The following is a 25,541-nucleotide window of genomic DNA, read 5'->3' as shown; positions in this document are numbered from 1 at the left end:
TATCTTAATTTGGACAGAGTATTGCTACAGTACAGCTTCTGTTTCAGGTGTCTGAGGCTGAATTCTCGCAAAACCCACAGTGTATTATACTGATTGTGGCATACCTCTTTAACTGCATAACAAGTAATTTCTCGATTTCGGAAGAACATCGCTGCAATTCTACTGCTGTTTCTGGGACGCAAGGATGGCTGCAGAGCTACAGTGCATGGTACGCTTACAATATACAATGCTTATCTCATTACATCTCTTATATCTTAATTTGGACAGACTTTTGTTACAGTATCATTCTTGTTTCAGGAAGCTCATGCTGTCTGCTCGAGTAATTACAATGCATTACATTGCCTGTGCTTTTTCGTATTGCTACGTAACAAATAATTTATAAATTTGGGAAGAATATGGCTGCATTTCTCCACTGTTTTTGGATCCCGAGGATATATTTTGCGCGTAAGTACAGTGCTTTTTTATTATTTAAATTTGGAATGACAGCGTTGGAGGCTTTCCAATAACTCGATTATGATGAACGAAATGAAGTTTATCATTAATTGTGACACAGATGTTATTTTGATTTTGACAAAACAAAAACGTTATACTACTCCGTCTTTTGCAGGAATCGAAGCAAGACTGCAAGCCTAATCTACAGTGAAGTGTTGGCTGAAAGTATACACTGTTTATGTCAGTACATGTGGAACTGGTGTAGTCGTAGCCTGGACATTAAACTACCGTAGTGGTACTCTTGCTTCATGAGTCAGCGTTAAAAGTAAACTCAATACTTTGATCGTGCTTCGGACGGACAATTACTGCTAGACCATCATGCCTTCCATAAGTTTGAGGAAGTTTATTCTTGTTCTGTTGTCAACAGTCCAGTGCATACAAACCGACAAATTGATACACATGTGATATTATCTTTTGTTGTGTTTAATGTTGTGTGCAATTAAAACTACTTGAACATTGACGTGTGTTTTACTTTTATAGAACGTTGTGATGTATTGTGCAATGCATTTGGTTAAATAACAAACGTAATTTTTTTCAGGTTTATGCACCACAATATTTTCAAAATGATGCAGCACTTGTTAATGTGTAATTAGTAGCATACATTTTAAAATCCAGTTTCCTGATGCCTGACTTTAAAGCTTGTTTTTCACCAGGATTTTGTTTAGCTGCCAAAGGCTGGCATGCTTCATCTCGATGCTGTGCCAGTCGAAATGCATGAATTATGAGGGTTAAAAGAAGTAGGAAGAATACACTATTAGTTTCCAGTACGATAACATGAAAACACGAGTGTCAGTAAGGTCTTAACATACAAAAACCCAGACCAAATGTGGTTCTATAATGCTTGTACAGCAATCTGTCAATCATTACCAGAAAATTTTTAGCGATGAATGAAAATAGGGAACTATGACACTCGAACACACATGGTAGCAAAAGGGCTAATATCATAAAATTTATATGAGTATAATAGGGGAGTAAATAACGCAGAAAATAAATAAGAGAGATTTTACATCTTTCTATGAGAAGTGAATGATGTGATAGTGACATAGCAGGAAACAGTTGAGATACAAACTCATAAGAAGGGTACAAAAAAAAAGTATTTCTGCAAAACTAACAAACAATGCCGTAAAACATACTTCTCCAACTCACATCATGTATTTTCGATGGCGTTACAAAATTTACGTGAACCAAGTTAAAGAGTTGAGATCTTCTCTATTTCACAGCACTGTTTGTTGCTCGAGGGATCAATGATAAATATAGTTGACAGAGGGGCTAGCTTAGCCACAATTTGATGAAGAATCTGATAGGAATTCCATTGGGCCCCGGAGGTTAGTTCCATTTTAACGATTTGAGCAGTTTCTCAACACCACTGATACTAATATGCATTTCATTCATCTTTACTGTGGTACGAGAATAAAATTTGGGCAGTACTGCTGGGTTTTCCTCTACAAAAGAACACTTGAGAGCAGAGCTAAGCATTTCTGCTTTTGCTTTGCTATTCTCAGTTTCTGTTCCTGTCTTGTCCATAAGTAACTCGATACTGTCTTTGATGCCACCAACAGCCTTTATATATGACCAGAATTTCTGTCGATAGTATTCTGCTACTGTAGTAATTGCTCTGTTGAATGCCAAGCGAATTTCATTCAGCATCTCCCTCTCTATCTGTAGCTATATGCTTTGTTTTAGACCTAGTATGTATTGGTCTCTGTTTCTTTAGAAGTTTCTTTACAGTGAGCGTACACCCAGGATGATCAATGCCATCATGAGCTGTTCTACTGCGTACATATCTGTCCAATGCATGATCGACTATTGTTTAAAACTTGAACCATAGTTCTTCGACATGCTCCTTCCCTCAGGCAAAAGCTTCAAGTTCCTCATCGAGATATGACACAACACTACTGCTTCTCTGTCTAGTTTGCGGAAAATATAAATCTTTCTACTTGTCTTAACTGCCCTTTTTATTTTGGTATTCATTTTTGCTGTAAGTGTCCCATGGTCATTGATGCTGGTTTCGATATAGTCTTTCTCAAAGAGATCAGGCTTTTTGGTGTCATTAGATCTAATGTATTTGCAACATGAGTGGGGTTCCGAAATATCAGTTGTAGATACCTGTCACGCGAGGCACCCAGTAAAAGCTTCACAGTATATCATGACACGCCAATCATTAACAAGACTGTAATCATCTCAACTGATTGTTGGTGGTTAAGGCTCCTCCGATGGTTACAGCATGATTAGGGAACTTAATGTACAAGCGAACTCAGATTTTCTCTTAAAGTTTTCAGCTAAAGCAAAATAATAAAGTAAAGACTAGAAAGCGTGTAACATCACTTTCTGCCATTGTAGTGCAACACATTGTACTGTCGGGTTGGTGAATAGGTCCATAGCGTATTTCCGTAAGTTTAATTAATACAACAGATACACATAACAGAGAGTTTCATCATCAATAATACATTCCTTTTCACTGTTTACAACACTTTGCCAACGCTGGGGTAACTTTTTGTTTCCGCGACTGTAGAAAGCACCTGGTTTTTTGGCGAAGAACGCGTTGACTCATGTTCACAATGGATTTCATCCTGAACGGAAGTTCTGTGAATGCTGTTAAATAGAAAGGAAAGGGCGAAAATCTGAGGGCGCTAGTTCCACCCCAACGCCTGTATAGTGTTTTTTATCAGTTTAGCAGAATGCGCGTGGGCTTTATTGTGGAATAGCATCACTTCACGCGATCTTCCTGTTCGTTGTTGTAGGATTACGGCTGCAAGACGTCTCGATTGTTGAGAATAAAAGTGCCGCAGTGATGGCTACACCTCGGCGTGGCGGTTTGCATTTCGCCACTCCGTCGCTCTTTTACCACATGCATAGCATTATCTTTTGTGTATTTGTGAGGTCTTTGTAGGGGGAGTTTCTGCTTTGGGATTAACTGTTTCTTTCTTTTCCTTATATTAGCGCAACGACAAGACAATTTCCTGTCACCAGTGAAGATGCAATATACGAATGATCGATGTTGTTCAAGAGCCAATTGTAACGTGAAAGGAGAGATCCACATATGCCCCCCCCCCTCCCACTGATTTTTGTGATTTTGGCTTAGAGCGTACAGAACTCTCCCCATTGCTTGCAAATTTCATACGATAGTGGAGTGATCACAGTTTATCACTTCTCTCAGTTGTCCAGTATAGTTACTTGGATCATTGTGAATTACTTCGTTTAAATGATGTCCCAACACCGAAGGGCTCTCTGAACGTGGAGAGTAACCAATGTCAAAACAAGTAGTCTTAAAACGAGAAAACTATTTTCTTGCCATGTGCTGTCCAGTGGGATTATCTCCCTATACGGCGCAAACAAAGTTTCTAGCTGCCTCCGCTACTGTCATCGCTCTATCAAACTCAGTCACAAGAGTATGTCGGAAATGATCCGATTTCTTCACTAGGCACTCTATTTTCTACTGTCCAAACACTCACTAATTATCTTGACATGACAAATTGACAGTATGTAAACTCAAATAGCAAAAGTGAAGTACAAATAAAATATAAGTCGCTAACAAACCCATAGCACCCGGAGTACCAACATGCAAACCGAAAACGCTACGAACTTGACCTTCAAGACATATCAACACCATCTGTCGAAGTCAGAGTGAACTAGAGGGTTGTTTTTCTTTTTTTTTCCCAAATACCGAGTATGTTAACATCGAAACTAAGTTGTTTATAAATGTGCAAAGTTCTATATACATGAGTACAGGACTGGATGAAGGTGAAAGTAATGTGCTTGTAGGAATAATTACGAAACTTACTGAAAATATTTTACAAATTATTTTTCCTAATATTCCTTCATCGCCGGCCGTTGCGACCGAGCTGTTCTAGGCGCGTCAGTCCGGAACCGCGCTGCTGCTGCGGTCGCAGGTTCGAATCCTGCCTCGGGCATCGCTGTGTGTGATGTCCTTAGGTTGGTTAGGTTTAAGTAGTTCATCAACCCCAAAAGTAAGACATTTTCCAGAATTAAAAAACACGGAAATCACGCATCATTGAATACAAATACGTATTTATTCAACAGTTTCATTTATGTATATCAACAACGGTGAATTTTACTTTTAGAAACACTGGAATTAGTTTCAGAAGTTTGTTTATTATTGTAAAGGGTGGATAGCTAATCAAGCAGATGAATTAAAGGAGTAGCTCATTATATTTCCAGTTGGTACATTCACAGTAATTTTGGAAACTATTGCTGCCTTTTACTTCTTCGAAAATGAGAAACTGCCAACTCGTTACTTATATATGTATTACGAAAACTACTTGATGATGAGCTCCCCCAATGGTAAATAAGTGTGCTGGCTGTGTTTAGTGTGTTCTCAGTTGCGCGAAAAATGAAAATTCACTTCCAGAAAAATATTCTTCCTTTTCAGCTGAAAATAACAGAAACAAGGAAGAGAAAAACAGGAACATTCCTATATCGGTAACAGAATACATTTCATCAGCATATGTGCTTCAAATATTTATATATAGGGATTTAATTACCAAAATGTTGTATTTGTATTTTTTAATCATAATTTTGATTTTATTCCAAAATAATCCCAATAAAGTGTTTCTGTGTAAATTACGCATGCTGGTTCTAGAAGCATCCCCAGGAATTTAGGAATATACTAAGAAATACAAATTAAGATACATATAGTTTTATTTGTGCAGCATGATATGGCAATCATGACAACAGTTCTGTAGTTATGTTTTTCATTGCTGTGGAGAGACGCACTGCAGGAGATTTTGATTGCATTTTTCAAAATTGATCACATATCACACACCCCACTCTGTTGAGCATGTACAGGCCGATGAACACGGAGATTTAGCTTCCTTATGCCGCTGGACACAAAAATAACACTGCTTCTTGTCTTCTTGTGGCGTTTTGCCACTGGACACCCTCTTTCTTTATAGGGCATCTTCCTTGTGTTAGTAGCCCCACTGCCAAGTATCGTATAAATAACATAGGCATTGACATATAATACTATTTCAAGCATGGCAAAGAACGATTTGTGCCACCATTTGTTCGACTTTTTGTTCCTGGTACATTGAGAGGGGAGAAAATCTGCCTTTGTTGCCCTCAGTGCGGCCTAGTGAAATATTTACCAGTCTGCTATAAAGTGGTGGCATAGCATTTTTAATTACAAGGGTAGTAATCGTAAACTGTTTAAATATATTTAAATTTTATAATTCAGTGTTTGAAATTGTGAGGAATAAAATTAAATGATAGAAGGGTGGGAATTAAACCCACACGATAAATTGCTAGTCGGAGCACATGATCACTGGGCCACAGCTACGTTACACCAACTTTTCCTCAAACATCCCTCAAAGTCTACATTTGGACAGTACTTTACATGCACTTTCAGAGAGAGATACTGACGTGGTGCTGTGGGAAGTACAAGACTCATAGTACCAGAAGAAATGACGTCACGTCAGGACATGCGCATTCGCAAACAGACAGCTGCGTCCCTTCTCTAAACTGATTATAGTGCGGTTGATCATTTCTGAACTCGACACTGGTTTCTAGTTATCGTGGACAGAATGATACAAATCATGTTTTAGTCCACTGTACTTGCACACCAGCATGCATCTGAAAAGAAATAGTGTAGTTTTAGTGTGATCTGCGGCTCATATTTAAAGAGAAATGAAGTAATTTTACTGCGATTTCCGACTCGCATTTGAAGAGAAATGGTATAATTTTAGTGATATATTTACAGTGTGCTGTTGCGCATTAGCACATATAACTGGCCACCACTAAATGCACACATAGATAAATTGTATTATATGATAACCACAGGGTTCTACAATATCTATCTATGTCCCATCCCCATTTTTACCACGCTAGTTAGTAGAATCAGTGCCATGATAATTTGGTAATAGATGGACGTGCTTGTTGTCCTGTCATGTGATGAATGCAATAGTTTGAGTAGTTGAGCGAAAATCATCATCACCTCTCTTGAGTACTTTATCATCCTGAAGCAATGGAAGATGCTTGTTATTAGGACGAACAGTTTCATAGGCAAATATGTTATTTGCCTTCAGGTGCTCGAAAAACTCTACAGTTGTAAAATAACTGTCCATCATTACTGTATAGCCACATCTGTAGAGTGAACTGTTTAGTCTGCACACAACACTTGTTGCCCAGTCCAAATCTTCATTTGAATGCAATATTCTCATTGTCCACACTCTTGCTGTGGTAACCCTCAAAATCATGTACGTAACCTCTCATTTCAGCTGTACACCATACTTTGTAGCCTCTCTTAACGGACTTCATGGTATTGTACTATTTCCACAATAAACAAGCTTTGAGTAGAACCATACTTCCATAAAGACACTGAACCGCATTAGACAACAGGAAAAGATGAATGTTCCTATTGAAAGTAAAATTATACCCACAGTTGCTGTAGGAAGGCAGTGTATGTTTTTCATACACTATGTGAGCAGACTGCCATATACTGAATCATAGAACAAAAAACATGATGATCCGTCTTAGTAATAACAGTTAGTGACATAAGCTTTGGTAAACAACACTAAATAAAGTGTCTCAAAGGAGTAATTCTTGTGACAGCCCAAAACAATGTGCACTGTCTAATGCCTAGTGGAAAAAACAGTGATAGACTACCAAGGACTGCCGAATATATTACTCTCACTTTCAAAACCACCTGCCATGACCACAGTGATTTACTTGCGATATGAATTCTGCTTTACCTTCTGAAAAGCTGCTTCTTGGTATCTGCCAAAATCTGAACTTTTGAAAAGGTCTCGCCGCGCAGAGTGGTTAGAGGCGCCATGTCATGGGTTGCGGTGCCCCTCCCGCCAGAGGTTCGAGTCCTCCCTCGACAATGGGTGTGTGTGCGTGCGTGTGTGTGTGTGTGTGTGTGTGTGTGTGTGTGTGTGTGTGTTGTTTTTAGTACAAGTTAGTTTATGCTAGTTTAAGCAGTGTGTAAGTCTAGGAAACGATGACCTCAGCAGTTTGGTCCCGTAGGAAGTCACACACATTTGAACATTTTTTTAAAAAATCTCTTATATATATATCAGTATGTCCGTGAAATTCCAGTTACAAATCTCTAGGACTTGTAGAATGGAGTGAGTACACAATATTCGGAATGGGAACCCAAGTGTGGAAACGTACCGTTTTGTTCTACGACGGTTTCGATTCAGATGTTGAACTCATCCACTTCTGCTTGAGGAATTTAATAAGGTTTGGCGCAGTTCGATTATCTGGTAACAACTTGAAAGAAACGTAACGAAACATCTATTTATCATTTAAGCACATTTGTTTGTTCAAAATGGTTCAAATGGCTCTGAGCACTATGGGACTTAACTACTGTGGCCATCAGTCCCCTAGAACTTAGAACTACTTAAACCTAACTAACCTAAGGACATCACACACATCCATGCCCGAGGCAGGATTCGAACCTGCGACCGTAGCAGTCGCGCGGTTCCGGACTGCGCGCCTAGCACATTTGTTTGTATTAACACTTAAACATTACTTGTTTACAGTATTCCAAAACGAAAAGGAACCCAGAGTACTGTACATACAGAACAGTACTGATGCAATACACCAGCGCCTCTACATGGCGACCACCAACGTTGTTACAGACACTGTACATACGAAGCATGTTCTGGTACACACTCTCCATCCCATCTCGTGTCTCTTATTTCTAGTACTGCGGCCAGATCTTGTGCCGGCAGATCTTCTTCTGCCTGTATGGGAGCCGCGTAAATAAAAAATTGCATATGACCCAGCGGGGAGTAGTACATAGGAGTTAAAACCGACGATCGCGGCGACTACCCTGTTGGACCACCACGGCCTATCCGTCTTTCACCATCTCGTCTGTTGATATGTCACCAAACGGCACTTGAGAAGTGACGTAGTGCACCATAATACCGAAATCACATTTCCTGACGGACGTTCATTGGGACAGTTTCCAGGAACGGGTCCAGGGCGTTCTATAGGAAGATCAAGTATGTAGGACCAGTTAGATTGAGTGGTAGGAGGTATGTCGCCATCACATAGCCATCCAGAACACCTGTCCACACGTTATCACCAATCATAGTCAACTTATATTCATCTGCGAACGGTACTCAACGTGAAAAGAGGGGTGTGTCGATGCAGTGGTGCGGGAACCACTAGCTGTTGGCAGCGGGTGCTGGAAAATCAGCTGGAGTCATAGCGTGTACCCCTCGTAAGTGGTACGGATGTAATTGTTGCTCACGCAGAGCCTGCATGTACACATGTGGCCAATTAGTTTGGTAGCAGACATTAGCTGAAATCCTGCATTTCACTCAACAGAAGGTTTACGCATTCGCTTCTTAATTTGTTTATTTTTATTACTTCGGCCACGCTACTACCCAACAGTTTTTTTGATACATTGTAATTATTCTCGCTATGAAAATAATTTTATGTATGTCAATTGCTTTAGCTAAAACTTGGATACATAACTTGCATGAATGTACACTGTCGGTAGCGTCCGGTACTTCAAATGAGGGCTATTGTTGAAATATATAGGCACTGGTATCTGAAATGTTTTGAATTTGCATGTGCATTCTGAAAGGTGATTGGCGTATTAGTCGAGAGTGTAGGTCTTGTGCTTTCAAGTTCCGGAAATAAAAGAAGAAAGAAGAAAAAACTGTTCATATTGCAATTATTTGAACAAGCGCTTTAGCACGTAGTTTTTTGAGTCTTGTCTAGTAGGATGTTCGGAAAGCATTCACACAGTTGGTCCTGTATTTCATAATTTCGTATTTTGTTCACTAGGTGACAGTCTGGAACCGTATGGAATATGTATCATGTGTAGGCCGCTATGGGCGAACAGAGCGAGCACTTGCGTCTTGTCCCCGACGTGCAAATATGACTGGAGGCTTAAGAAGAGAGCAGAGAACTGGCGGGACGTTTGAATCTGTGATATTTACATGGAGTGCAACAGGTAGGTCTACAGTGTAATATTATTGGAGAAATATAAAAAAATATACAGGAATAACGAAAAACATTTGCGAAAGGAATGTCTTTTACTTAACAATGTTTCCACAGGCAACATAAACTCGCACATGCATCCCCCCAACACGGAACTGACAAGTTATATGGTCTGTAGAGTCATCCTGGCACAGCCGACTTCGGATACGTCACTGACTCATTCGTATCAGCTGGCATGAGTCATAAAGTTAAATGCTGTTTAACTTTCTGGCCTCACGCACCATTCCCCACCACCAGTGCCACAAACAGCCCCTATATGGATCATGCATCTTCGGCAGAACGTGTCTTGAATCTTTTGCATTTGTATGTGGTAAGTTGGTATCATAATCAAAAAATTTAACTTTAGCATCAACTGTGAAGGGAGTCCCATGAGCAATGGTGAATATTCAGGCACTTGACAGGAACGATCATTCAAAGCAAAAGACTACTTGTAGACTTGGTCTAAAGTGAAAACCTTAAGAGCTATGAGCACTTCGTCATCTTCAATATTATGAAGCACGTCTCCTGTACTGAACAAGTGCGCACAGCTCACGAGATATGCATTTTAGTTCTATGTGTGCTAGACAATTTTTTCTTGTTTTGGTCGTACCCCCTCCTCCCAAAATACGGAAAACAAAGCGCTTGCAGTAGAAGAGATTTGTTTCACAGTATCGAAGATGAAGTGCTCGTAGCTCTTAAAAAAGACATGCATCTTAGAGTTGATGTTTATTGTACCTATTGCTTCGAATTATCGTTCCTTTCATATACCTGGATATTGACTACTCCCCATGGGACACAATGTATGAATAAACACTTTGTAAGCTGGTCAAAATGTCGTTAAAAGATATGATAGTAATCTCATTCTGGACAACATAATTAATTTTTATACACTGAATACCTTTAAAAATACGCGATATTATTTACAGTAACACAGTATATTGAGAGATATCGACTTACTGAATGTTCACATTGTTCTAGAAATTCCAACATTTTAAAGGTATTTTGATGCCAATACAATGATTATTAGAAATGTTTGCTTTAGTCACTGATCGTAAATGTTACTAGTAAGTGGACATAGGAAATTTGTATGTGTCTTCATAGTTGAAACGGTACTCTTGACCCAAAAAAAATTGATATTATACAATAGTGTTCCTATTGACGCAGTCACTGTCTGAAGATTAGTCCAGCACAATGGCACAACGTTTGGTTACAAGAAAGTTGTACAAGAATATTTATTTATATTTATAGCATTAGTGACCCTCAAAACCGTTACTAAGAACAAAAACAAAGCAGAACAGCAGAAATATGGACATTATTTTCTGGTGTACCTTCAGTGTGTTGCAAACAGCAGCCAACATTTCATGTAAAAACTTAGAAATTGTGTATTTAGGGAATGCAGCAAGCATACAACAGTGTGACAAGAGTGTCTCCATTAGCCAGTTGTCTTTGTGTTATTTGGAACTTATGCGAGCCGACATGCCAAAATAGCAGACGTGTGTCTCACTGTTGTATAAAGGAAGAAACACAGCTGGAAAGGAACTCAAAATTAGTTTTATACGTTCGGAAGCAACATTCAAACGTTACTTCTTTCCTTACCTATAAACTTTTCATTAACTAATTTGTCACCCATTTCTATGATGAATCTGTTTTCGCGTCCGTATTTCGTAGCTCCGTGTTCTCTTCGTCGACGTTTCTACATGCACGTTCACACACTATAGACCACCGTAGTGCATAGCAGCAGGTATTCAGTACTGCATGACGTGCCGAGTTTCTTTCCATTTCAGTCGCACATGAAACGCAAGAAGAGTGCATAAATGGCTCTGTATCTGCTGTGAAGAGTCTGATCTTGCATTCTAACCTGTGGACAACTCTTTCTGCTCTTATTAAAAACTGGTATTCCGAAAAACGGCTAACATTTAATCACAACTGTTGTTCGCAAACACCATTACGAATGTTAAAGATGGTGAAAGATTCTGCTACATACCTGAAGCACCCTCCGCCATAAGCTGTAAGGTGACTTGTGCAACACAGCTGCAGCAGACAACAGCGGTGGTGGGAGACTTGTTTACCAGCTATTCACCAATACTGAAGCAAAAATTCGGATAGGAGATATCGAACCATCTCGTGGCATGGTCTACTGAGTAAACTGAAATGAACTATATCCAGTGTACCTTAGAAGGATTTAGACGCGAAACAGTGATGCATGTGATCATGGAGAATAATGATCGTTAAGAAATATCGTAGAGAGTGCACTTGATGGATATGTGAAAGAACGAGAACGCTAGGTGTTTTAAAAACAGAAAAAAAGTATAGCTGATATACGTTAAAATCTATTGGAGCCCCGAGATTAACTATCAGAATTGCTGCAGTTCAGAAACCAGCCTTAATAGGGGACGTCGGCCTTCCTTTTATCCGCGAAACTGGGCTAAAATTGTTTCTACCTAAACAATAATAATGATAATACCCTGAAACGTTGTAACTGTATTCCGAAAGTTGTAACATTCAAGATTTTCGGTAACTTTAAATCGCGTGCTCACTCGTGAAATACAAATGGTACAATTTTGGATGGTAGGAAATAATAGCGATCACTTACAGATGGTCTTACGTTTCTGTTTCCTTTTTCGTCCGGTTTCGTCAATATTTCACTACGGTAATTCATGTAGTTGATAGCGACGTTTTCCTGAACAGGTCACAGCTGCTATCTTCCTTTATGCTAAACACTCAAGATATTTTCATTCATTTCTCCTTCCGTTTAATCGTCATTTAGTGTATTACAAACAAAAGGTAACGTCAGTAATTCCATAAAATACGCTCCTGACAACAATAAATTTTATGCTATGTATTCCATTACTAGATTTCTGAAAGTAATAACGGAAAGGTTATCTTAAGTTAACTTCGATTACATTTTTGGCAAATAAGAACAACTTTGTGTTGCGTCAGCGTGCCACAACAATGGGTCGACTCTCTTACTCACTGGTTCCGTTGCTAGGTTTCTGCACTTACGTCGCGTCCTTTCAACTGTTTCGCTACGTGGTGTTGGAAGCGACATTGCTAGCGAGGTCTGACGTTTAGCGAAGCGGAGAGTACCATGGCAGGAGTCTCGCGAGAGGTTGCACTCAGTAGTCGCCTTCGGCTGGAAGGCGGGGCTGATGAGCGGATCATTGACACGATCAGACTCCAACAGCTGCAGCTGGAAGCTGCGAACAGCAAGTGCAGGCGTGTAGTCGCACTGCTGGAGAAACTGGACGCAGCTACAGAGACGCTGATGCGCTGTTGTGGAGCGGACTGCTCCGGAATGCGTCCCCAGCTGGAACGTAAGCCGGATCCGGATAAGCAGCTGGAGAAAGAGCAGAGTCAGCTCCTGCAGAGGCGAGGCCAGGATGATTACTCTGAGGTGGTGGGCGAGATATACGAGCAGATGGAGGAGGAGCTGTATCAGAAACTCCTAATCAAGCTGGAAAAGGACGAGAAAGAGGAGAAACAGCTCGAGGACGAGCTGCAGCAGCCTCTGCAGACAGAACAGCAGCAGCAGGCGGCAGAGGAACCTGGCCAGCAGCAGCAGGAGCAGGAGGAGGAGCAGCGGCGACAGCTGCAGGCCGAGTCTGATCTCCAGCAGCTCGAGCAAACGGTGGAGAGATATCATGAGCTGTGGTGGTATACCGACCCGCCTGTGACCGAGTCGCGGTGGCGCATCGCCGCTCTCTGCCTGTGTGGCGTTTCTCTGCTAGTTTGCGGGCTCCTTCCGTGTCTGTGGTCCGCTGTTGGGGATATGCAGCTGATTCACCACAGCCCACCGCCGATCTGAGATAGTGTGCCGTTAGTGTATCTTTGTGTACGAGTCTGGCGTTATCGTACTTTTGACAGACATTGGCTGGAGTACTCCTCCTGTTATAGGAGTCTGAGAAACTCGCCACCCAAATCTACAGTGCTCTGCCGTCTTACAGACTACAGTGTCAATCTCAGTTGTTGTTTAGCAAGTAAGACAATCATTTGGACAGAATATGGCTGCAGTACTCCTCCTGTTATAGGAGTCTGAGAAACTCGCCACCCAAATCTACAGTGCTCTGCCGTCTTAGAGAATACAGTGCTAATCTCAGTAGTTGCGTAGCAAGTAAAATAATCATTTGGACAGAATCTGGCTGCAGTACTCCTCCAGCTTCTGGAGTCTGAGTTGTCTGCCCGCAAAATTTACAAGTGCCTGAAGCTCTATGCTCGCATAATCCATAGTGTATTTCACTGATTGTGGTATACCACATAAGCTGTGTTACCACATAAACTGTGTAACAAGTAATTTCTGCTGCTGAGTGCAACCAAACCTACAGTGCATGACATGCTTACTATATACAATGGTTATCTCATTACTTGATTAACAAGTTATATCTTCATTTGGACAGAAAATGACCGCTGTACTCCTCCAGCTTCAGGATTGTGAGTTGTTTGGTCGCTCAACTTGCAGTGCTTGGTGTTCTCGTGTTAACAGTGTTTACTTCATTATTGGCATATCGAGTAATATCTTCATTTGGACAGAAAATGACTACAGTGTTACTCCTGCTTCAGAAGTCTGGTGTGTCTGCTCACATGAATGGAAGTGCAGGGAAGTGCCACATAATACAGTGATGATCTCATATCTTGTGCAACAAGTAATATCCCGTTTTGGACAAAATACTCGTGGAATACTCTTCATAACTAATGTGCCTAATGATGCCTACAGTGAATGGTACGCATAAAATATTCAGTTCTTATCTCATTACTGGTGTAACATGTAATTATCTTAATTTGGACAGAGTATTGCTACAGTATAGCTTCTGTTTCAGGTGTCTGAGGCTGAATTCTCGCAAAACCCACAGTGTATTATACTGATTGTGGCATACCTCTTTAATTGCATAACAAGTAATTTCTCGATTTCGGAAGAACATCGCTGCAATTCTACTGCTGTTTCTGGGGCGCAAGGATGGCTGCAGAGCTACAGTGCATGGTACGCTTACAATACACAATGCTTATCTCATTACATCTCTTATATCTTAATTTGGACAGACTTTTGTTACAGTATCATTCTTGTTTCAGGAAGCTCATGCTGTCTGCTCGAGTAATTACAATGCATTACATTGCCTGTGCTTTTTCTTATTGCTACGTAACAAATAATTTATAAATTTGGGAAGAATATGACTGCATTTCTCCACTGTTTTTGGATCCCGAGGATATATTCTGAGAGTAAGTACAGTGCTTTTTTTATTATTTAAATTTGGAATGACAGCGTTTGTGGCTTTCCAATAACTCGATTATGATGAACGAAATTAAGTTTATCATTAATTGTGACACAGATGTTATTTTGATTTTGACAAAACAAAAACGTTATACTACTCCGTCTTTTGCAGGAATCGAAGCAAGACTGCATGCCTAATCTACAGTGAAGTGTTGGCTGAGAGTATACACTGTTTATGTCAGTACATGTGGAACTGGTGTAGTCGTAGCCTGGACATTAAACTACCGTAGTGGTACTCTTGCTTCATGAGTCAGCGTTAAAAGTAAACTCAATACTTTGATCGTGCTTCGGACGGACAATTACTGCTAGACCATCATGCCTTCCATAAGTTTAAGGAAGTTTATTCTTGTTCTGTTGTCAACAGTCCAGTGCATACAAACCGACAAATTGACACACATGTGATATTATCTTTTGTTGTGTTTAATGTTGTGTGCAATTAAAACTACTTGAACATTAACGTGTGTTTTACTTTTATAGAACGTTGTGATGTATTGCACAATGCATTTGGTTAAATAACAAACGTAATATTTTTTCAGGTTTATGCTCCACAATATTTTCAAAATGATGCAGCACTTGTTAATGTGTAATTAGTAACATACATTTTACAATCCAGTTTCTTGATGCCTGACTTCAAAGCTTGTTTTTCACCAGAATTTTGTTTAGCTGCCAAAGGCTGGCATGCTTCATCTCGATGGTGTGCAAGGCCAAAATGTATTCTACTATAAGGATGTTGTTTGGGATCCGTCTCATGGTTTTTCGTAGATGTATTAAAATTATAATACTGAAATTCTGCATTACATTGAAAAATACATTTCTGCATATGCCCTGGTTTGTTCTGGTACTGATTTGGAGAGTCAGTGTGGAATGTAGCGCTTCCATATTTGGATAGACATAAAGAACGGTATTTTCTTTTTGAGAAAATATGAAAATGATGTAATATAGAAGTTAATTTGTGAAACGGGAGTTTGCCAGTCGAAATGCACGAATTATGAGGGTTAAAAAAAGTAGGAAGAATACACTATTAGTTTCAAGCATGATAACATGAAAACACGAGTGTCAGTAAGGTCTTAACATACAAAAAGCCAGACCAAATGTGGTTCTATAATACTTGCACAGCAATCTGTCAATCATTACAAGAAAATTTTTAGCGATGAATGAAAATAGGGAACTATAACGCTCAAACACGCATGGTAGCGAAAGTGCTAATATCAAAAACTTTATATGAGTGTAATAGGGGAGTAGATAACGCAGAAAATAAATAAGGGAGAATTTACATCTTTCTATTAGAAGTGAATGATATGATAGTGACATAGCAGGAAACAGTTGAGATACAAACACATAGGAAGCGTACAAAAAAAAAAAAGCATTTGTGTAAAACTAACAAACAATGCCGTAAAACATACTTCTCCAACCCACATCAACTATTTTCGATGGCGTAACAAAATTTACCTCCCCCCATGAACCATGGAGCTTGCCGTTGGTGGGGAGGCTTGCGTGCCTCAACGATGCTGATAGCCGTACCGTAGGTGCAACCACAACGGAGGGGTATCTGTTGAGAGGCCAGACAAACGTCTGGTTCCTGAAGAGGGGCAGCAGCCTTTTCAGTAGTTGCAGGGGCAACAGTCTGGATGATTGACTGATCTGGCCCTGTAACATTAACCAAAACGGCCTTGCTGTTGTGGTACTGCGAACGGCTGAAAGCAAGGGGAAACTACAGCCGTAATTTTTTCCGAGGGCGTGCAGCTTTACTGTATGGTTAAATGATGATGGCGTCCTCTTGGGTAAAATATTCCGGAGGTAAAATAGTCCCCCATTCGGATCTCCGGGCGGGGACTACTCAAGAGGACGTCGTTATCAGGAGAAAGAAAAGTGGCATTCTACGGATCGGAGCGTGGAATGTCAAATCCCTTAATCGGGCAGGTAGGTTAGAAAATTTAAATGGGAAATGGATAGGTTGAAGTTAGATATAGTGGGAATTAGTGAAGTTCGGTGGCAGGAGGAACAAGACTTCTGGTCAGGTGAATACAGGGTTATAAATACAAAATCTAATAGGGGTAATGCAGGAGTAGGTTTAATAATGAATAAAAAAAATAGGAGTGCGGGTAAGCTACTACCAACAGCATAGTGAACGTATTATAGTGGCCAAGACAGACACGAAGCCCATGCCTACTACAGTAGTAAGTTTATATGCCAACTAGCTCTGCAGTTGACGAAGAAATTGAAGAAATGTATGATGAGATAAAAGAAATTATTCATGTAGTAAAGGGAGACGAAAATTTAATAGTCATGGGTGACTGGAATTCGACAGTAGGAAAAGGGAGAGAAGGAAACGTAGTAGGTGAATATGGATTGGGGCTAAGAAATGAAAGAGGAAGCCGCCTGGTAGAATTTTGCACAGAGCACAACTTAATCATAGCTAACACTTGGTTTAAGAATCATGATAGAAAGTTGTATACATGGAAGAACCCTGGAGATACTAAAAGGTATCAGATAGATTATATAATGGTAAGACAGAGATTTAGGAACCAGGTTTTAAATTGTAAGACATTTCCAGGGGCAGATGTGGACTCTGATCACAATCTATTGGTTATGAACTGTAGATTAAAACTGAAGAAATTGCAAAAAGGTGGGAGATGGGACCTGTATAAACTGACTCAACCAGAGGTTGTACAGAGTTTCAGGGACAGCATAAGGGAACAACTGACAGGAATAGGGGAAAGAAATACAGTAGAAGAAGAATGGGTAGCTCTGAGGGATGAAGTAGTGAAGGCAGCAGAGGATCAAGTAGGTAAAAAGACAAGGGCTAGTAGAAATCCTTGGGTAACAGAAGAAATATTGAATTTAATTAATGAAAGGAGAAAATATAAAAATGCAGTACATCTACATCTACATCTACATCTACATCCATACTCCGCAAGCCACCTGACGGTGTGTGGCGGAGTGTACCTTCAGTACCTCTATCGGTTCTCCCTTCTATTCCAGTCTCGTATTGTTCGTGGAAAGAAGGATTGTCGGTATGCCTCTGTGTGGGCTCTAATCTCTCTGATTTTATACTCATGGTCTCTTCGCGAGATATACGTAGGAGGGAGCAATATACTGCTTGACTCTTCGGTGAAGGTATGTTCTCGAAACTTCAACAAAAGCCCGTACCGAGCTACTGAGCGTCTCTCCTGCAGAGTCTTCCACTGGAGTTTATCTATCATCTCCGTAACGCTTTCGCGATTACTAAATGATCCTGTAACGAAGCGCGCTGCTCTCCGTTGGATCTTCTCTATGTCTTGTATCAACCCTATCTGGTACGGATCCCACACTGCTGAGCAGTATTCAAGCAGTGGGCGAACAAGCGTACTGTAACCTACTTCCTTTGTTTTCGGATTGCATTTCCTTAGGATTCTTCCAATGAATCTCAGTCTGGCATCTGCTTTACCGACAATCAACATTATATGATCATTCCATTTTAGATCACTCCTAATGCGTACTCCCAGATAATTTATGGCATTAACTGCTTCCAGTTGCTGACCTGCTATTTTGTAGCTAAATGATAAAGGATCTATCTTTCTGTGTATTCGCAGCACATTACACTTGTCTACATTGAGATTCAATTGCCATTCCCTGCACCATGCGTCAATTCGCTGCAGATCCTCCTGCATTTCAGTACAATTTTCCATTGTTACAACCTCTCGATACACCACAGCATCATCTGCAAAAAGCCTCAGTGAACTTCCGATGTCATCCACCAGGTCATTTATGTATATTGTGAATAGCAACGGTCCTATGACACTCCCCTGCGGCACACCTGAAATCACTCTTACTTCGGAAGACTTCTCTCCATTGAGAATAACATGCTGCGTCCTGTTATCTAGGAACTCTTCAATCCAATCACACAATTGGTCTGATAGTCCATATGCTCTTACTTTGTTCATTAAACGACTGTGGGGAACTGTATCGAACGCCTTGCGGAAGTCAAGAAACACGGCATCTACCTGTGAACCCGTGTCTATGGCCCTCTGAGTCTCGTGGAGAATAGCGCGAGCTGGGTTTCACATGACCGTCTTTTTCGAAACCCATGCTGATTCCTACAGAGTAGATTTCTCGTCTCCAGAAAAGTCATTATACTCGAACACAATGTAAATGAAGCGGGCAAAAAGGAAGACAAACGTCTCATAAATGAGATTGACATGAAGTGCAAAATGGCTAAGCAGGCATGGCTAGAGGACAAATGTAAGGATGTAGAGGCTTATCTCACTAGGGGTAAGATAGATACTGCCTACAGGAAAATTAAAGAGACCTTTGGAGAAAAGAGAGCCACTTGTATGAATATCAAGAGCTCAGATGGAAACCCACTTCTAAGCAAAGAGGGGAAAGCAGAAAGGTGGAAGGAGTATATAGAGGGTCTATACAAGGGCGATGTACTTGAGAACAATATTATGGAAATGGAAGAGGATATAGATGAAGATGAAATGGGAGATATGGTACTGCATGGAGAGTTTGACAGAGCACAAAAAGACCTGAGTCGAAACAAGGCCCCCGGAGTAGACAACATTCCACTGGAGCTACTGACGGCCTTGGGAGAGCCAGTTCTGACAAAACTCTACTATCTGGGGAGCAAGATGTATGAGACAGGCGAAATACCCCCAGACTTCAAGAAGAACATAATAATTCCAATCCCAAAGAAAGCAGGTGTTGACAGATGTGCAAATTACCGAACTATCAGTTTAATAAGTCACAGCTGCAAAATACTAACGCGAATTCTTTACAGACGAATGGAAAAACTGGTAGAAGCCGACCTCGGCGAAGATCAGTTTGGATTCCGCAGAAATATTGGAACACGTGAGGCAATACTGACCCTACGACTTATCTTAGAAAATAGATTAAGGAAAGGCAAACCTACATTTCTAGGATTTGTAGACTTAGAGAAAGCTTTTGACAATGTTGACTGGAATACTCTCTTTCAAATTCTAAAGGTGGCAGTGGTAAAATACAGGGAGCGAAAGGCTATTTACAATTTGTACAGAAAACAGATGGCAATTATAAGAGTCAAGGGGCATGAAAGGGAAGCAGTGGTTCGGAAGGGAGTGAGACAGGGTTGTAGCTTATCCCCGATGTTATTCAATCTTTATATTGACCAAGCAGTGAAGGAAACAAAAGAAAAATTCGGAGTAGGTATTAAAATCCATGGAGAAGAAATAAAAACGTTGAGGTTCACCGCTGACATTGTAATTCTGTCAGAGACAGCAAAGGACTTGGAAGAGCAGTTGAATGGAATGGACAGTGTCTTGAAAGGAGAATATAAGATGAACATCAACAAAAGCAAAACGAGCATAATAGAATGTAGTCGAATTAAGTCGGGTGATGCTGAGGGAATTAGATTAGGAAATGAGACACTTAAAGTAGTAAAGGAGTTTTACTATTTGGGGAACAAAATAACTGATGATGGTCGAAGTAGAGAGGATATAAAATGTAGACTGGCAATGGCAAGGAAAGCGTTTCTGAAGAAGAGAAACTTGTTACCATCGATTACAGATTTAAGTGTCAGAAGTCGTTTCTGAAAGTATTTGTATGAAGTGAAACATGGACAATAAATAGTTTAGACAAGGAGAGAATAGAAGCTTTCGAAATGTGGTACTACAGAAGAATGCTGAAGATTAGATGGGTAGATCACATAACTAATGAGGAGGTATTGAATAGGATTGGGGAGAAGAGAAGTTTGTGGCACAACTTGACTAGAAGAAGGGATCGGTTGGTAGGACATGTCCTGAGGCATCAAGGGATCACAAATTTAGCATTGGAGGGCAGCGTGGAAGGTAAAAATCGTAGAGGGAGACCAAGAGATGAATACACTAAGCAGATTCAGAAGGACTTAGGTTGCAGTAGGTACTGGGAGATGAAGGAGCTTGCACAGGATAGATTAGCATGGAGAGCTGCATCAAACCAGTCTCAGGACTGAAGACCACAACAACAACAAAATTTACTTGAATCAAGTTACAGAGGGTTGAGATCTTCTCTATTCCACATCACTGTTTTTTGCTCGAGGGATCAGTGATAAATTGTAGTTGACAGAGGGGCTAGCTTAGCCACAGTTTGATAAAGAATCTGATAGTAATTCCTTTGGGCCCCAGAGCTTAGTTCAATTTTAACGATTTGAGCAGTTTCTCAACACCACTGATACTAATATCTATTTCATCCATCTTTACTGTGGTACGAGAATTAAATCTGGGCAGTACTGCTGGGTTTTCTTCAGTAAAGGAACAGTTGAGAGCCGCGTTAAGTATTTCTTTGCTATTCTCAGTTTCTGTTCCTTTCTTGTACATACGTGACTCGATACTGTCTTTGATGCCACCAAGAGCCTTTACATATGACCAGAATTTCTGTCAACAGTATTCTGCTACTATAGTAACTGCTCTGTTGAATGCCAAGCGAATTTCATTCAGCATCTTCCTATCTATCTGTAGCTGTATACTTTGTTTTATACCTATTATGTAATAGTCTCTGTTCCTTTAGAAGTTTCTTTACAGTGAGCGTACACCAAGGAGGATCAATGCCATCATGAGCTGTTCTACTGCGCACATATCTGTCCAATGCATGATCGACTATTGCTTAAAACTTGAACCATAGTTCTTCGACATGCTCCTTCCCTCAGGCAAAAGCTTCAAGTTCCTCATCGAGATATGGCACCACTACTGCTTCTCTGTTTAGTTTGCGGAAAATATAAATCTTTCTGCTTGTCTTAACTGTCCTTTTTATTTTGGTATTCATTTTTGCTGTAAGTGTCCCATGGTCATTGAAGCTGGTTTCGATATAGATAACAAGACTATAATCATCCCAGATGATTGTTAGTGGTTAAAGTCTCCTCCGATGGTTACAGCATGATTAGGGAACTTAATGTACAAGCGAACTCAGATTTTCTCTTAAAGTTTTCAGCTGAAGCTAAATAATAAAGTAAAGACTAAAAAGCGCGTAACATTACGAAATAAAGTATTATAACATGAGTGAGAATGGCAAAATTAGTTTACTTTCGATATTAACGAAGCTAACACCGTTCCTTATATGAACGTCAGGGTCGAAACTTTCTTCCCAAGAAACCTTGATGTCCCATTCTGTGCCGTGGTCAGTGTGTGTGGATGTCACAATTTGAAATGCATTAAGGAATGTTTCGGCACTTCTTTCCGTCAGGTGTGAATTGACCTTTGTCGTTCAGGCAAACTCTTCCTAACTTCCGCTTCGGATTGTAAACGTCATGAAAGAAGTACAGAACGTTTTCTGAGTCAGCCGACAACCTTACGTGACCAGAGAAAAGGCGTTAATTCTCGTTTTAAGCAAAGGATTGTCCTGCTAAATACGACTGTTATTCCATAGCCAACTTTACACAAGCAGTCGTCAATACGGCAATGTCGCGCAGCTGCCAGAGAAATGGCAGCATCTCCAGAGGGCAGATCCTGCTGCCGGTCCTTAATGTGTAAAGCAGCGTTTCCACATGCAACAACAGTTACACCATAGCAATTGGCGCCACAGGTGATTCGGCTATGGCGCAGTTTCCACACACACTTGTCAAAACTCATTATTCGGACATACATTAGTGTTGCCATTGAGGTTATGGTGTTAGAACTGAGTCAAGAATCCAATAAGGAGAAGAAATAGAAAAAATGTTGGTGTTCGAAGTGGGTTTTGCGCAGTAGTAACACAGGGACATGTAAGACACTTACAAATGAACTAACACTAGTAATCGAAAATCCATTCTTGAACCACTTCCAGACAACAAAAGTAAATATCAAGTACTAGTTTAGCAGCAGATCTAACTGTATTAAAGAAAGTTCGATACTCAGATAGAGATGCGTTACTTGTTCGAGTGAAACCAGAAGCTACACTCTGATATTTGACATCAAGTGATTACCTGTCACCTCTCTAATATAAGGCGCGTTCAAAAAGAAACGAGCCGGAGGCATAATTACAGAAACCAGTACCGGTATTTTAGAAGTATTGACCCTGGCTGTTGCGATACTTGTCCAACTGTAACACGAGGCGGTCATGGCTGTCTCATAAAATTCACAGGATTCGATGTTAACCAGTTCTGCATGTACAACTGGACGCCATCGTCCGAGGTGAATCGGACTTTTCTTCTTTGACCAAGATGGCCCCCCTCTGATTCACTAGCACGGGACAACAGTGATTGCCCGGCGTCACTCGCAAACCTTGACCACCCTTCGCCAAGCAATCTGGGCCACCCTCCATGAGGTCTGGACCTCTCTCCCTGTGATAACGCCATTTTTGGCCTCCTTAAAAAGGCTCTGAGGGGCAAACGATTCACCTCGAACGACGACGTCTAGCTGTCCATGAGGAACCGTTTAACATCACAGCCCCAGGAATTTTATGAGACAGCCATTCTCCGCCTTGTCAGAGTGGGACAGGTGTCTCAACCGCCAGGTTCAATACTTCTAACATACAGGTACTGGTTTCTGTAATTATGTCTGCTGCCCGTTTCTTTTTGAACGCCCCTTATATTTGTACCACATCTTCAAACCTACAGTTTCACTGTTCTTGTCTGATGTGTTGGAAGCTATTTCCTACTACAATGCTCTGAAGGCTACCTTGAAAGCTAATATTTTCACTTTTGTATCCCAGATCAGTTAAATTCGATGAAATATTAAAGTTATTCTATACGAAATTTTGGGGTCATGTTTCGTGAAAGTGCACTAAAAGACACTGTCACATAGTTGGTTTCCTTTATTAAAAGCTAAAATCAATCGGAAATTATACTGCGACCAGAAACTTTTTTATTTGCTTCCTCAAATGCACCAAACAACGGTTTAAGATAATATAATTTGCCATTACTAGAGCCGGAACATACTGCCGACAATAGATTCATTTTCGCCATTTGTAGAGTTAAGTGATCTGTTGTGAAACTTCTACTTACACTAATTACTCACTCACCAATGTTATCCATGTATTATATAATACAAATATCATATACTTTCACCACATAACCATTATGTGCTCATAGATTTTTATATATATACCGAACATGCACTTTCTGTCATTGTAGGGAAACACATTGTACTGTCGGGTTGGTGAATAGGGCCATAGCGTATTTCCGTAAGTTTAATTAATACAGCAGATACACATAACAGAGACTTTGGTCATCAATAATATATTCCTTTTCACTATTTACAACACTTTGCCAACGTTGGGGTAACTTTTTGATTCCGCGACCGTTTTTTGGCGAAGAACGCGTTGAGTCACGTTCACAATGGATTTCATCCTGAACGGAAATTCTGTGAATGCTGCTAAACAGAGAGAGGAAAGGGCGAAAATCTGAGGGCGCAAGTTCCATTCCAACGCCTGTATAGTGTATTTTGCCAGTCTAGCAGAATGCGCGTTGGCGTTATAGTGGAATAGCATCACTTCACACGATCTTCCTGGTCGTTGTTGTCGGACTGCGTTTGCATGACGTCTCGACTGTTGAGAATAAATGTGCCTCAGTGATGATTACACCGCGGCGAGGCTGTTTGTATTTCGCCACTCCGTCGCTCTTTTACCACATGCATAACATTATTTTTGTGTATTTCTGTGGTCTTACTGTGGAGTTGCTGCTTTGTTTCGGCTCAGCCGTTCCTTTCTTTTCCTTATGTTAGCGTAGCGACAACACCATTTCCCGTCACCAGTAAAGATGCAATATACGAATGATCGATGTTCTTCAAGAGCCAATTAATAACGAGCAAGCACAGATGCACATATGGCCACCCACTGATTTTTTAGTTTTTGGCTTAGTGCTTACAGAACTTTCCCCATTGCTTGAAAATGTCGCACGATGGTGGAAAGAGCACAGTTTATCACCTCTGCCAGTTGTCAAGTATAGTTACGTGGATCATTGTGGATTAATTCGTTGAAATGATCTCGATCAAACACCGAAGGTCTTTCTGAACGTGGAGAGCAACCAATGTCAAGACAAACAGTCTTAAATGGCTCTAAGCACTATGGGACTTAACTTCTGAGGTCATCAGTCCCCTAGAACTTAGAACTACTTAAACCTAACCAACATAAGGGCATCACACACATCCATGCCCGAGGCAGGATTTGAACCTGCGACCGTAGCGGTCGCGCGGTTCCAGACTGTAGCGCGTAGAACCGCTCGGCCACTGAGGCCGGCAAACAGTCTTAAAACGAGAAAACTATTTCCTTGCCATGTGCTGTCCAATGGGATTATCTCCCTATACGGCGCAAGGTTTCTGGCTGCTTCCGCTACTGTCATCGCTCTATCAAACTCAACCACAAGAGTATGTCGGAAATGACCAGATTTCTTCACTTGGTACTCCGTTTTCTACTGTCCAAACTCCCACTCATTACCTTCACATGACAAATTGACAGTATGTAAACTTAAATAGCAACAATGAAGTACAAATAAAATATAACAGTCGATAAACAAACCTATAGCAGCCGGAGTACGAACATGCAAACCGAAAACGCTACGAACTTGACCTTCGAAACATACCAACAACATTTGCCGCAGTCAGAGTAAACTAGAGGGTTCTTTTACCTTTTTTTTTCCATTGTCGAGTATGTTAACCTCGAAACTAAGTTGTTTATAAATGTTCAAAGTTCTGTATACATGAGTACAAGACTGGATGAAGGTGAAATTAAAGTGCTTGCAGGAATAATTACGAAACTTATTGAAAATACTGTACTAATTATTTTCCTAATATTCGTTCATCAACCCTTTAAGTGAAAAATCTTCCAAAAAAAGTTACGTATCACTGAATACAAATACGTATTTATTCAACAGAATTCATTTATGTGTTTCAACAACTTAAGTTTTATTTTTGAAAAACTGGAATTA

The 25,541-nt window shown here is 40.5% G+C and overlaps 1 long non-coding RNA gene across 1 annotated transcript in view; it reads left to right on the top strand.

The window, feature by feature from the left end:
• The window catches only part of LOC126109768 (uncharacterized), a 46,466-nt gene extending 32,384 nt beyond the window's left edge, over positions 1 to 14,082 (top strand). Inside the window, exons 2-4 of the long non-coding RNA XR_007523724.1 lie at positions 9,253 to 9,421; positions 9,526 to 9,778; positions 14,005 to 14,082. This is a non-coding gene — a long non-coding RNA (uncharacterized LOC126109768). The remainder of the gene's footprint in view (positions 1 to 9,252; positions 9,422 to 9,525; positions 9,779 to 14,004) is intronic.
• The last annotated feature ends 11,459 nt before the right edge of the window (positions 14,083 to 25,541 follow it).

Source organism: Schistocerca cancellata, chromosome 12 (genome assembly GCF_023864275.1).
Source record: "Schistocerca cancellata isolate TAMUIC-IGC-003103 chromosome 12, iqSchCanc2.1, whole genome shotgun sequence".
Taxonomy (NCBI): Eukaryota; Metazoa; Arthropoda; class Insecta; order Orthoptera; family Acrididae; genus Schistocerca; species Schistocerca cancellata.
This window is presented reverse-complemented; position numbering and strand designations above follow the sequence as displayed.